Source organism: Notechis scutatus, chromosome 3 (assembly GCF_049901735.1).
Source record: "Notechis scutatus isolate UNSWTSFEM ecotype Mainland chromosome 3, rNotScu1.2, whole genome shotgun sequence".
Classification (NCBI taxonomy): Eukaryota; Metazoa; Chordata; class Lepidosauria; order Squamata; family Elapidae; genus Notechis; species Notechis scutatus.
Window position 1 is genome coordinate 180,594,908 of NC_142011.1, and position 13,940 is coordinate 180,608,847.

General features: G+C 33.8%; 1 long non-coding RNA gene across 2 annotated transcripts in view; it reads right to left on the bottom strand.

Moving 5' to 3' along the window:
* The window catches only part of LOC148131515 (uncharacterized), a 40,546-nt gene that overhangs the window by 12,343 nt on the left and 14,263 nt on the right, over positions 1-13,940 (bottom strand). Inside the window, exon 2 of one of the 2 annotated variants that reach the window (XR_015748974.1) lies at positions 12,321-12,397. The exons of the other annotated variant lie outside the window; for it this stretch is intronic. This is a non-coding gene — a long non-coding RNA (uncharacterized LOC148131515). The remainder of the gene's footprint in view (positions 1-12,320; positions 12,398-13,940) is intronic. 2 annotated transcript variants of the gene reach the window in all.

Sequence of the window (13,940 nt, forward strand, 5' to 3'; positions counted from 1 at the left end):
AGAAGAAGAAGAAGAAGAAGAAGAAGAAGAAGAAGAACAACAACAACAACAACAACAACAACTTTATTGTCATTGTACAAGTACAACGAAACTGTGGATGCACCCCAGCAACTGTTCGCAATACAATAAAACCAGAGCACTTAAAAATGAAGATAGAAAAATAAAATACCCATGTGCAAATTAAATAGGAAAGACCTCTATGATCAATCTTGTTTGAAAGACTGAAATATTTACATACACATATACAGTACAATGTCTGCAAAAATGCCGTAATATTGACTATCATGCAGTATAGTATATGTCATTGGTAGGCAACCCATCATTGCGAGCTGCATGTAGCTTCACACCATTTCTCTGCTGATAGTCCACCCCTCCTCATGTGCACTGCCAAAATTGGGTATTAACAAGCAAATTTTCAGCAACACATTTTTCAGTTGTGTCTCTGAATAAAATAAGGTGAAAAATATGTATAACATATATACTGTGAACTGGAACTTGAGAAGATTCTTTTACAGGTTATAGTCTGTTTTCCCCCTCAATATATGTCTATGGATATGAGTCTTTTGGCCCTTGTGATTTTCTTACCTGGCAATGGCTAAGAGAAGGAAAGTTGAAGAAAGAGACAGAAGGGCTAATTCTGGCTGCAAAAGACCGGGCCTTAAGAACAAATGTATATAAAGCCAGAGTTGAGAAGACAGTGACAGCAAAAGTCGCTTCTGCAAAGAAGCTGAAGAAACAATGGACCACTTTGTTAGTTGCTACAAGAAGATTGCACAAGCTGACTTACAAACAGTAGCATGACATAGTAGCAACAATAATTCAATAGGATATCTTCAAGAAATGCAACTTGCCTGCAAGCAAAAACTGATGGAACCACAAAACAGACAAAGTAACAGAAAAAAAAAGTTAAAAAACAGACAAGCATCTGCCACTCAACACTCCAGACTGAACTGTTAAGACAAAACAAAAGTCTGGTTAGTGGGCATTGCAACAGCTGGACAAAGCAGAATAGAAAAGAAAGAACTGGGGGGGATCACAAAATGTAAAGATAGAACAAGTATGAAAAAAGAAAACAAGGATAGTACAAATAGTAATAATAGGTGCCTTGGGTGTAATTCCAAAGCATCTGGAATACCACTTGAATAATATTGGCATTGACAAAATCACCATCAGTCAGTTACAAAAGGTAGTTTTACTTGGAACAGCTTGCATCCTATGACATTACCTTTAACAACAGCATCTATTCATCCCAGGTCCTTGGGAAAAACTCGATAGGTCAATAAAAAGTACCAATCAAGTCTAAATATCTGGTTGACGGTTGACCAACCCTTATAATAGCACCTCCATGACTTGTAGAATCTTGGTTAGGACCCCAAACTTCAGAATCAACATCTAGTCAGTCCAATTGTGATATTCATTTGAAAGTATAATAAGTAAAATAATTCAATAATTCCATTCCAACTCTCCTTTCGGTAAGAGATTGTGACCATTCTAAGGATACTGAATGTACACAATTGGATAGCATGATTGTAGCTTGACTACTTCTCCATATGTTCTTTCTATAGCAAACAATGAAATTCCCGTTTGCTATTCTCCACCCCAATGTACTTTGGCAACCTTAGTTACAAATCCTCATTCAAGTGGCCTCAACCCTGGAAATAGAGAAGTGACAGACCTTCTGTGCTGCTGTCAAAAAGGGTTGTTTTCCTACAGCATGCCTTATGCTATAGGAAATATGCTGAAGAGATCACTTGGCATTACATGCCTGTATGTCATGAAGTTCCAAACAACTGGCCAAGAGGGACTGGCCAAGTTTTCCTAGCCTGACCCTATCAATTTCTTCCTACACAGTTTTCAAAAACACTGACAACAGGAAGAATCTGAGCTGAAAAAAAAGGGTAGTGACCCAAGCCTTTTTATTCAGAAATCTAATATTATGGAGAAAAATGTGCTCGAGAGTTCCTGACAGCAAACCTGAACATTCTTGGGAATTCTTTTTTGGACTGCCTTTAATGCAAGCCAGTGTCTTCTGGATGAATCTGAGTGAATCTAGCTTTCAGTTGGAGTGAATGTCATTTTCAAGGATCCCTCACTGCAAAGGGAAACATGCTAAACAACACAGGATTTATATCAATTTCATAAACTGTGTGGAATATTCACCACATGAAAACAGGATCTTATTTAAAAATTGTGAAGTTGCCTTGTTTAGGATTGGAGGTCTTTCTATGAATGAACAGGCCTGCAGTGCCAGAGGCCCAGAATTTTTTTTACCAGTAGCTGTTTTCTTTCTTGTCTTAGCCTTGAGAATGAAACATATGCCAATTAATTGATACAACCCATCTTTCTTTCTGATAATGCAGACTAAATTTTACACCTTCTGGTTGGGGAATCTGGTCTGCTAGATTGTATGACCGGTTCAGTCAGGATCTGGCAGACAGACCATTTTCTCAAGCAGGACTAAATTATTAATTACTCAGCTATAACCTTGAACCATGATTTGGATGCTTTCTCTCAGACTTTTGCAACAAGGAAATAACTTTGAATGTTTGAGTCACATTTGGGGAAAATTATATATTTGCCCACACAGCACAATTGCATTGTCACACATTAGTTACAATTTGGTTTGCTTCATTTTGGCACAGTGCACTTTGCCAACTAATCATTTTGGCTTGTAAATTACATCTAGCCAAGTTTGGTTTATTCAACCTATTATAGTTAAACAAGTCACAGATTTCTTCGATCTTAGCAACATGGAGACTATGGATGCCAAAATGCCTGCTGCACCATATAATACCACTTATATTCTCCCCAAATCATTATATTCTCTCTTTTCTTTCCTCTCCTCCTAAACATAAAACCAAGGCTAGTTCCATGAAGAAGCATTCTTCAAAGAAGGATCTATTTAGAAAGATCTGACTATAGCCAGAAAGATGTGATCGCTAGTTAAATAAATTAAGGCTTATTCAACTGACATTGAAGCATACGGTGTCTCCACTATAAAGGGAGGAAAACTCTAAGCACAAAATCAAATAAATCTTAACATTCCCTAAGACTTCCAGTGGGATCAAAGGGGCTTAACTGGGAGGAGTTGATTCTGATACAAGATAATGAGAATAATAGTCATTGCTCCACAAGGTTTGCACTCTCTCTTCTTCACTCTTTCTGCTCTGCTTCTGCTTTCTATTCAATACTTCTTTGAAGGCCATGGTCCCCATCATTCTCTTTCCCCAAAAATTGTGCTTACTCTTGATAATGACCTCTAAGCCCTGTAGGTATTATCACTTTCAGGGGAGGCCTATGTTCAGTCTTGTCTTCTACATTTTCCTTTAAATCAAGCAGAGATTTTTCTCAAGTTTTTCTTCCTTTCATTCAAGCAGAAACTTGGTTCTAAATTCTATTGATGGAAACATTAAAGTGATAGCAACATTTGGACCATTCTGTACAATAGTAGGCAGTGGCATGCATCCTATTATACATTCAGAGATAATAAAGATAATGGCAATTTGTTTTGGGCAGTTCACAACATAAAAAAAGAATAAATATACAATCAGAGAAAAAATTGACACAAGATGGTGAAAATCATGAAGCAAGATATATAGTGGGGAGATATTTATTGCATCTAGACTTCAAAGAGAACCTCATTCTAGAAAAAGCACACTTCCTGAGTCATAATAATTGGTATTGCTTAATTGAAGGAATCAGGTACATGCTAATACTGTCAGATCAAACCAACTAGTCAGATATCCAAGGAGACAGCTCTTAGATATATTTTAAGCCTACTCTAAGCCTTCTTAGGGCTTGCTTAGAACAATGTTTTCATGTTTTAGTCATTGCTGAAAATTAAGCTTATTTCTTAAAATGTCAACTGAGTGTTCATTCAATGTCAGTTGAATAAGCTTGTTTTTTTTCCCAGCCTTTATGCCCATCCCTCAATAAACTGTACAATCCCTTTTGGCATTAAATACTATCTTTCACTGAGTTGGCCTTAATTTTGACCAAAATCAGCAATTTCAGCAATACTAAAGACACAGATACAGAAATGTTTATATCTGATTCCCATAATACTTTCAATCCCTTCGCATTTATCTTGATTTCTAATGAAAGCCTACAAACTTTGAGATTCTGCCTTTTTCTCTGATAGGCAATGAATTCAACCTAATTTCAAAGTCAGTCATAATTGCAGTTCCTTGTAGTCTAACTGCTGAGATAGCAGTAACCTGAAAATGCTACCTAAAAAATTTCAGTTGAACTTGGCACACAATAAGATACTCAAGAGCAGGAGTTGTGCATTTTGCACAATAATAGAATGCAACACAGAAGACTCAGCACCTGTGGTGGGGAGAGCTCTATTTTCTCCAGACAAAGGGTTGCCTACAGAATACTAATTTATTTTATTTCTCCAAATATGAAGGGATAAAGCTTAGTATATTATTCAAACAGCATTCCCAAGTACCAAATTGTTAGATGATTACCATACAGAGTTGAAAAATAAATCAAAAATAGCAAGAACATCATCATTCCAAATCAGCCTTGTCCAAACCTACACACAAAATGCCCAGATTGAGTTCATATTAAATGCAGAAGCACAAAATGTGATATGGTCTGATTACCGAACTAACAGAAAACTCCATCAATATACTTGCAATGGTTCAAATTTCTTTTTTAAAAATGTAGCAATACATAAAAGAAGCCAGTGATGTTTTCTGCATTATTATTACCTATGGTAGAAGGAGTGACATAACTCTCTAACCAACACAAAAAAAATATTTAAAAAATTGTTTGTTTGCTGAAATCCATAGTAATCATTTATAGGTATAAATTTCAGTATCCTTAAAGAAGATTTTTACAATCTGACACTTTCCAGATGTTTGAGTAGAATTCCCAGAAGATCCAATGAACATACTGAGAATCCTAAGAATTGCATTTAAAACATCTGGAGGAAGTCAGTTTGGGGAAATCTTCTCTCTGCTTTATGAAGTTAGTAAATCTAGTTTAGCTTGTCAACAATGTATCAAATATTGTATCAGGAATTTAGGATTATTTTCCAGGAGGATTCACAACAAAACATTTGGAAAAAAAAAACCCAATAACTGCATAGATTTTTGTTCTTTGAAGATTAAGCTCACTTGCTCAATGCTTCTAAAATGATTTTAAAATTCTACAGTTCTTTGCCTTTTGAGGGCCTTTGGATTGGAAAGCGCACTTGGATGTAAGAATTATGTTGAGTGCTTTACATGACATTTTCAAATATTTGAACAAGCTCAAATCTCTTCAGTAACACCATCATTTAAGTCATTCATCTCCCTGCTAACCGCAATATTCAAATGACTCCAAATAAGACAATGAGTTTACTTCCAACTGATAACATAGGAGCCTGCAAAAATAAAAGGTGTGCAAACACTGTCCCTTCTTCTAACTGTACTAAAAAGACTAACTGTAAAAAGAAGTAGCTATAAAGTTGGCAGAGTAGCATATCACGACTAAAAAGTAATTTTCCAAAACTTTAACATGTTTGTGGATTGGGAGAAGGATCCAGAAGTTGGGAGGTGGGTTGAGCCAGGACTCTTAACATGGGGAAATTCCAATAGCTCAGTAAAGTTCCACTGGAAACTTGCAAGTCCTGATTATCTATAGGTGGCCTAAAGTAGGAATGGGTTCAGGTGCTGGATAGAATGGAAAGTTTGGGGGTGTGTTGGGGATATAGTATGGGGGGGGGTAATTTTTCAAAGGTCTAAGGGTAATTTTGGAATCTGGAAAAGGGAGATGCTGGAAACATGATAAACATGAAAGAGATGATTTAGGATCCAATCGAGATCGGTCACCAGGACCAGAGTTTTAGTCTTTCAAGCTTTTGGACACATGCTGGAGCCCATCCTCAGGGAACTTCTCTCACACCAGAATGTGTCACACTGATTACAATTAATATAAATGGACTTAACTCAGCCGTTAAAAGAAGGAAAATCTTTCATAAATTAGAGAAATTAAAATTTGATATAATTTGTCTTCAAGAAGTACATATTAAAAAACAATATAAACAATTGTTGATACAGCCAAAACTAGGGAAAATATTTACTTCATTGACACAATGTAAGAAAAGAGGAGTGGTTGTATATATTAAAGAGACCATCCCAGCAAAATTGATTTATACCGATGATGATGGAAGAATACTAATGGTGAAAATAATGGACAATAATACGAAAACACTCCTGATTGCAATCTATGCTCCGAATGACAAACAAGAAGAATTCTACAAAAAATTACTTATGAAAATAATTGAACTGGACTATGCTAATATAGTTATGATGGGGGATTTTAATGGAATTGTAGACAATAAATTGGATTATACAGCACAGAAAACAATAAAGCAAAACAGAAAGACTCTCCCTAAATCTTTTTTTAAAATGGTAGATGAAATAAACTTAAAAGATACATGGAGAGAAAGAAATGCTAAAACTAAACAATACACCTTCTATTCAAATAGATACTTATCATGGTCCAGAATAGATATGATATGGATGTCAACAGAATTAATAACTAATATTCAAGAAATAAATATTGAAACAAGTACTTGGGCAGATCACAATCCAATGACAATTAAATGGAAAGGACAGAAAAGAAGATCTTGATGGACGTTAAATAATACTATTATAAAGGAAAAAGACTTCACACAGTGGATGGAGAAAGAATTGGCTTTTTTCTTTAGAGAAAACAAAAAAGAAGATACATCAATTCAGAATGTATGGGATACAATGAAGGCATATGTTAGAGGCTTGATAATAGACTATACAAGGAAAAGAAATACTATGAAAAGATTAGCCTCTAAGGCCTTAGAGGGTGAGTATAAAAGACTTGAAAAAGAGCTACAGAAAATGCCACAGAAAAAGGACATCAGGCTAAAAATGGATATAATTAAACATAAAATGGGTCAAATAGAAAAAGAAGAATTAGCACAGAAAATTAGAGGTGCTAAAAAGAACTACTTTGAAGACGCAAACAAACCAGGTAGATGGTTAGCATACAAACTGAGAAAGGAGAAAGAATCAAGGAAAATATTGCAATTAATAGATGACCAAGTTTGCTATGGTAGTAAAGAGAAGAAGGAAATCATTCGAGACTTCTATGGGAAATTATATATACAAGAGAATATTGATGAGGAAAGAGTTAAACAGTACTTACACAATGCTAATTTACCTCAGATACCTAAAGAGACTGAAACAATGTTAGAAAGCAATATAATGATGATGGAGTTAACTGAAGCACTCAAGAAGCAAAATAATGGAAAGGCACCAGGCCCAGATGGACTTCCGGCAGAATTTTACAAAACATTACAAGAATCATTGAATCTTCCATTACTAGACGTTATGAATGAAGTTATGTTAAAGAAGAAAATACCTAAATCATGGTCAGAAGCCTATATTACACTTATTCCAAAAGAGGAGGCCAATCCATTACAAATTAAGAACTATAGACCCATTTCTCTCCTAAATACAGATTATAAAATTTTTGCTTCAATATTGGCAGAAAGATTTAAAAAATATTTAAATAATTTTATTCATCCTGATCAAACTGGATTTCTGCCAAAGAGACAAATTAAAGACAATATGAGAGTAATCTTGGACACTTTGGAATGCTACGAGGCACATCCTGAAAAACAAATGGCTCTGATATTTCTAGATGCACAGAAGGCATTTGATAATGTGAATTGGCGATTCATGTTATTACTGTTGGAACAGATGAGTTTTGCTAGAAAATTTATTCAAGCAATAGAAGCTATATACTATAAGCAAACGGCAAAGGTAATGATAGAGGGAGAACTGACAGACTCTATCAATATAAGAAAAGGAACAAGACAAGGGTGCCCATTATCACCTTTGTTGTTTGTGTTAACTTTGGAAGTGCTAAACAGAAATATTAGAGATGAAAAGAATATAAAAGGAATGAAAATCAAAAAGGAAGAATTTAAGCTGCAAGCATTTGCAGATGATCTGGTTTTCATCTTAGAAGACCCTTTAGAAACAGCATCAAAATTGATAGAAAAGATAGAGGCATATGGAAAGGTGGCTGATTTGAAAATAAATAAAGATAAGACAAAGATCTTGACAAAGAATATGCTATTAAGACAAAAGGAAGAACTGGCAAACCTATTGAAAATTCAGGTCACGAATAAGATCAAGTACTTGGTGATATATTTGACAGCAAGATGTAGTACATTAAAAGAGAATAATTTTATCAAACTTAAACAGCAGATAGTGCTAGATCTGGCAAAATGGGAAAATTTACAACTGTCACTAATAGGGAGAATTTCAACAATCAAGATGAATATATTACCCAGTATTTTATATTTGTTTCAAACAATTCCAATTAGGCTTGGAAAAGATTACTTTGAAGATTTAAATAAAATTGTGTTGAAATATATATGGCAAGGTAAGAAAGCAAGAATAAAGTTAAAACTTTTGCAAGATGCTAGAATAAGAGGAGGATTTGGTTTGCCTAATTGGGAGTTGTATTATCAAGCTACAAATCTGATGTGGGTTAAGGAATGGATAACACTAAGAAATACTAGATTATTGACATTAGAAGGACATGATTTGTTGTTGGGGTGGCATGCTTTTTTATGGTATAAAGGAACTAAAACACAGGGGTATTTTAGAAGACATTATATACGGGAGTCTCTGTGGTTAAACTGGGAGAAGATTAAAAGACAATGTTATTTGAAAATTCCAGTCTGGCTATCGACTATTGAAGCATTTTCTTATCCTATAATATACAAAAAGGAATAAACAGTTCGATATGGTGAAATATTGAATGAAAAGGGTGAACTCAAATCTATACAAAAACTAGAGGAACAGGTATAAAGATGAATTGGTTTTCATATGCGCAAATACATTCAAGGTATGATAAAGATTCTAAAATGGAAGGTTTCTATGATAAATTGACTGATTTAGATAAGATTTTGACAGGTACTGATGAAAAAGTGATTAAAAAATTGTATGGATATTTATTAGAAATTAAATTAGAAGAAGAACAAGTTAAAGAAACTATGATTGCTTGGGGGAAGAATTTTGGATATGGGATTGATTTAGAGAAATGGCAAAAATTGTGGTCTCAAAATTATAAAATGACAATGTCAACACCATATAAAGAAAATTTGTATAAGATGTTTTACAGGTGGTATTTCCCCCCAACAAGAATAGCAAGAATGTTCAAGAATAAATCCGAAAAATGTTGGAAATGTCATCAGACACCTGGCTCATATTACCATATATGGTGGACTTGTGCGGATGCTAAAAAATACTGGACTAAAATCCACATGTGGTTGGAAAAAATGACAAAAAAACATATAGACTTGAAACCAGAGATATTTTTATTGGGAATTTTACCTGAAATATATAGTAAAGACTTGAAATATCTGATTGTAAATGTATTAACAGCGGCTAGGATTGTATTTGCCAAAAACTGGAAAAATGAGAAAACACCATCACAGGAGGAAATCATTAAGAAAATATTGGAATGTGCTGAAATGAGTAGATTGACATTTGAAATTAGAGAACAAGAGGATAACACAATTTTATAAAATTTGGGATTTATTCTATCAATGGTTAGACAATAAAATACAGTAATGAAATATGTAGACTTTTAGAAAATAATAAATATATAAAGATGTACTTCTTCCTTATTATATCTACAAAATGATTTTAGGATAGATTTGGGGTGATAATATGAACTGTTATAAAACAAACTAAGTAAATTATGATTATCTTGTAAAACATGAATGAATAAAAGTATAAATGATTGATTAATAATGATACTAAGGTATTTAATTTTTGATTGAAAATACGAGATTATATGCAATGTAATTGTAATTGAAGACTACGAAATGGAAGCACAAAACAATTTATAAACCAACCGGCACACTGTATGTACCTATATATGGAAGATGGTTTGATGTTTTTATGTTTTGTTTGTTTATGTTTGTTTTTAAAAACCAATAAAAACTTTTTTTTAAAAAGAAAAGAATTTAAACGACACATGGAGACTTTGCCCTAATGTATTCACTCATAAAAGAAGAGTGCAATTTTATGTCTAGCTTGCAAACTTCTCAGTTCTTTGTTCTCTCCTTAGTTATGCCCTACTATTAAGGGCAGAAATTGTAAAGCAGTTGTAAGAGCAAGATTGAAATGGTAAGATAAATGCTTAGAGGTCTCTGAGAAACCTCGTATGCCTACATATCATAGCTCCACTTCTTGCTTTGATGTGGCAACTTGGTTGTTTGTGTGCCACCAACTATATTCAAAAGAAATAGGGTTAGGACTTGTGCAACTTACTGGCAACTAAAAGGAAACATGACTGAAAGGAAATTTAATGTATTCTATAGCACTATTTCTTTGTCCTGTAGTATTGAGAAATTTTACTGGGAAATCAGCATCTCCTCTATAAAAGAAGATTATAGGAAATAGGAAAAAGAACAATTACATAAGAAATAGACTTGAACCTTTTAAAAAAATCAGTAGAATATGTTAGGCATTTTTCTTCAATATTTACACACAAAACAATCATTGGACAAATAAACATATATAACTAGTAAATCACACTGCATTTTAGAAGAACCTCCAATAATAAAAAGTAAAAGTTAAAGGTTTGAGCAGATCTTTAGATGATGCTAATTGTCTCCTACCTAAAAGCAATGCTATAAAAAGTTGCTAGTTTGCATCTTTATAGTTTACACACAAGGACAGAATTTGTATGAAGCAGTAGGCGTGAGCTTAAATGGACTCCAGAACATGGTAGAGGACAGGAAGGCCTGGAGGAACATTGTCCATGTGTGTCATGATGGGTTGGACACGACTTTGCGACTAACAACAACAAAATAGCCATCAGAGACAATACATTATCTTGAAATGAACAAAAAGAATGAAAATAAAGTCAACATAGTTTTTAACTAGCTTTATCCTATTTTACTAAGTATGTGCCTTTGTGCCCATTTATTACTTTGAAATACTTCTTTATGAAAAGTCCACATTTCAGTCAAGTCAAAGGTTGGAGAAGGATCTTAGCTCTCTTTTTTCTTCTACTGAATTCCCAGCCACTTCATGTTTCTCTCGTACCCACTGGAAAGCTTCTTGCAGTTTCCAAAAGAACAAAGGTTTCCCACCTGAAAGCCAGGAGATGTGGGGCATTTCGCATTTGGCAAAAGTAAGCATTTATCTTCAGGAAGACCCCCTCCAAAGATGGGGATAAGTAGAGGGTATGTGTTTTGTACTTTCTGTCTGGGGAACAGCTGTTAATCATGTGAATGATGGATGGCATCATAATTAAAGTGTTACTGATCATGTAATAATCAGAAGATGTGTAACTTCTGTGAATAAGTGTCAGCCTTCCCAGGTAGATCTTTCCAGTCAGGAAACATGACGTGATTAATAATTTTATTTTACTGTAAGGCTTAACAGACTTTTGCAAGTGTGATAGTACAGACTATCCTGCCATCTCTTTTACAGAGAAGTTAGGGAGGATCCCTTCTGAGTCTCTTGTTCCATGAATTAGCAATTGAAGGGAAGGGAAGGAAAAGGAAAGGAAAGGAAAGGAAAAGGGAAGTTAGTATCAGCTGCAAACCTGAACTATGAAATGAACAACTGGAATATCCAACCTTGGATAATAAATGGCTCCAGAAAATAATAACCAGAAAATAAAAAAAAATTCTTTCTTTCTTTCTTTCTTTCTTTCTTTCTTTCTTTCTTTCTTTCTTTCTTTCTTTCTTTCTTTCTTTCTTTCTTTCTTTCTTTTCTTTCTTTTTCTTTTTCTTTCTTTCTTTCTTCTCTCTCTCTCTCTCTCTCTCTCTCTCTCTCTCCTTCCTTCCTTCCCTCCCTCCCTCCCTCCCTCCCTCCCTTCCCTCTACCCACTCTGTCTTTCTCTTTTTAAAAGCGGGATATTGAAAACTAAAGGTTTTTCTAATCACTGGCAGGAAGCTGTTCCAAAGGACTGAGGTGGCCACTGAGAAGACATGTTTCTGAGATTCCATTATATGGCAACATTTAAGGACTGCACCCACACTATTAACCTAGTAAGATAGGCAATGCCCTCAGGGAGAGGCAGTCTCACAAACACACCTGGCCCTGTGCAATGCATGGTTTTATATAACAAGCAGCTTGAATTGTACCCAGAAAACAACTAGAAGTGCAGCTTATGCAACAAAGGTATCACTTGGCTGAACTGCAGAACACTCAAAGTTGAGTGTGCAACAGGACACCACCCACATCTAAATGTTATCAAGTTACAAGAGCAACTAATGCTATCTTGGTACTATAGCCTGGCCTGAATCCTACGTGAAAAAGTTCACTTCACCCAAGGCCCTCTGTAGCTAAGAGATGTAAGTCTGTTTTCTATTTTTGGAAAGTATATTCTAGAAATGAAAAGATAAAGCAATATGTTTTATATGGTGTAGATTTAGCGACAAGTTTAAGAACTGAAACAGAATTGAATTAATCCCATGTTGATACTAAATTGATATAAAGGATTGGTTTTTTATGTGTGGTTTTTTTCCTTTGTTATATTTATTTTATTTACTATAACATATGCAACATTTATTTTACTGTAGAACCATTTTTGTTTTTTTTTATGTTGCAGCTGTTTGTATTTCAATATTTATTATTATTTTTAATATATTAATTATTATTGATAAAAGGGTCTTTTGTTTGGGAATAGTCAAGAAGCAATTCAAACCTTTTAATGCTAGAAAACAAAATGTCTTTAGCAGATGGTTAATATATTAGGCATATCCAATTGATCATAATTACACCTCTGAGACAAGATTGGTTGCCTCAATGGCCTAAAACTTGCCACAACTTAAAAGCTTCAGCACATAGGTGAGTGTATGGTAAATAAAAGAAAGAGGAAGAGTAATATTTAATGATTTGGCCTCAAATTCTTCTGTTCTCTTATGGTTTTCATTGTTCTTGGCTTAGTCTGTCTCCCTAATTTATTTCTGCTATGCATTTTCAATTGCAACCAACTGTTGAAAGTTTTAAAAGTTGCATCAAAATTCTTGGGACTGCAGAAAAGAAAAGATGATCAGGTTTTTTTTTTCCAACAAATTTTATTAGTTTTACAAAAACAATACACAAACAATCAAGGCATAATAACATAAAAAATCCTTTCCAAGAAAACCAATAGAACGTACAAAATAGTTCCAAATTGTAATATTGATATTTACGTTATCTATTCAACTTCGTATCTTATCCCAACTTCTCCTTTTCATTCTGTTATCCAAATTATATTTCTTGCTAATTAAAGTTTTATTGCCTTTCATAAACAATACACAAACATACAAAACATAAAACATAAAAAACAAAAAACAAACCTAAAACATCTTTTCTGAAGGCTGTTTGATCCCGGGCTAAAAACTCTTCTCACAGACACAAGTTCAAAAATCATATTTACTTTATATATCATTCCATATCTTATTACTATTTTCAACTTTCTATATAGCTTCTTCCCTCTTTTATCTTTCTTAATTTTGTTTTATTTATCTTATCTCAATTCAGTTCATAATACTTATCATTCTTTGTCTGTTCTGTTTCCATCTATCCATTCATCTTTTCTCTTTTAATATACTTCTCCTGTACACTGATTGGAGTGATGTCTTTGACTCATTCCCCTAGCTTAAAGTTACTTAATATAACACTTAATTTATATTGGGATTCTGTTTAGTACATTCTAAAGTTACACAATAAATTTTATGAAAGGAGTAAAAACATAACAATAACTAAATAAAATCATATATAACCACTATCCATATCATTAAAAAGCTAATCATATATATTAATACTCATTTATATCTTAAGCATTTTACTCTAAATACACATATAAAAACACAATCTTATGTACCTTCCAGAATCCCTTTTTCAATTAGAATTACCCATTGTCTCTAAATAAGCTTTGTTTCT